At 28.8% G+C, this 1076-nt stretch overlaps 1 protein-coding gene across 1 annotated transcript in view; it reads left to right on the plus strand.

The window, feature by feature from the left end:
- LOC111085286 overlaps positions 1 to 1076 on the plus strand; it is a 77004-nt gene that overhangs the window by 7936 nt on the left and 67992 nt on the right. The gene's annotated exons all lie outside the window — the stretch shown is intronic.

Below are 1076 nucleotides of genomic sequence, written 5' to 3' on the forward strand. Positions count from 1 at the left end.
CTAAAATTTAGATAATATAAAACTTTGAATTATGACTAATATAATAATGATAATTTCTTTGAAATACGTCGATAATAAAGCTGCTTAAATACATTTTGAATGTAACTCAGTAATAACCTCGCAGAAAAAAGTTTAAAAAGTGCACATTACTGAAAGGGATATACTCAAGTTGTTTCGTAAAGTACTGGAAACAACAGCATGGAATACAGCGTTATCTATTCATTGAGGAAATGAAATTACAAACGTGAAGTTAAGTAAATTCCTATTCAACGTAAACTAACTTGAACCTTTTAGTAACAACTACTTTGTATGAATGTATTTTATAGACTCCTCATATATTAAACCAACTGAACTTAGGTTCAATTACAAATATTTTACAAAATATTTTAATACGATGATAAAACGTTAAAAGTTTTTTTTATGCAAAAAGTCCAATACAGCAGTAGAAATACGTAAACACATTAGGTTTATGTAGAAAAGGATGAATTATTTCAATATGTTTAGGTTTAAAACACTAACAAATGCCCAACATATGTTTACGTTAGTCTTAAACTGGTTAGTATCGTTTTGTTTTGTATAATCAATGTTATAAAACTACTGTGATTTTTTATTTGAACCTTCTAACAAAATGTAGGCGATTAGTGGAATATCCGCATATTTGACAGACCAATATATTTCTTAAATACAGTTTATAATTACAATACATCATCGGAAGATATAAATAGCCATAAATGTGTTTCTTCAGTGGATGTCCACCAGGATATCTTGGTGTGGAGGCGGCAAACCCACCATTGGAATGCTCTGCCTCAGCAGTTCCTCATATATGAAATATATTCTTTTGAAATTTTTAAATACTTTAAATTGCGTCTCCCACAGACGTGAAAGTTTTATTTTGTAACTCTTTACGCCCCACACAGATAAAAATAATTCTAGAAATGCCCAACTACTTTGTTTCTGAGCTGTAGCAGGCAATAACTATTTTAAAGAGATTTATTTAAAAGACTAAATATTTTAGAAAATTGCACTGAAAACATATCATAAACGTTAGAACAAATATTGATTTTAATTAGAGTTCT

The sequence above is a fragment of the Limulus polyphemus genome, unplaced genomic scaffold (genome assembly GCF_000517525.1).
Source record: "Limulus polyphemus unplaced genomic scaffold, Limulus_polyphemus-2.1.2 Scaffold312, whole genome shotgun sequence".
Lineage (NCBI taxonomy): Eukaryota > Metazoa > Arthropoda > Merostomata > Xiphosura > Limulidae > Limulus > Limulus polyphemus.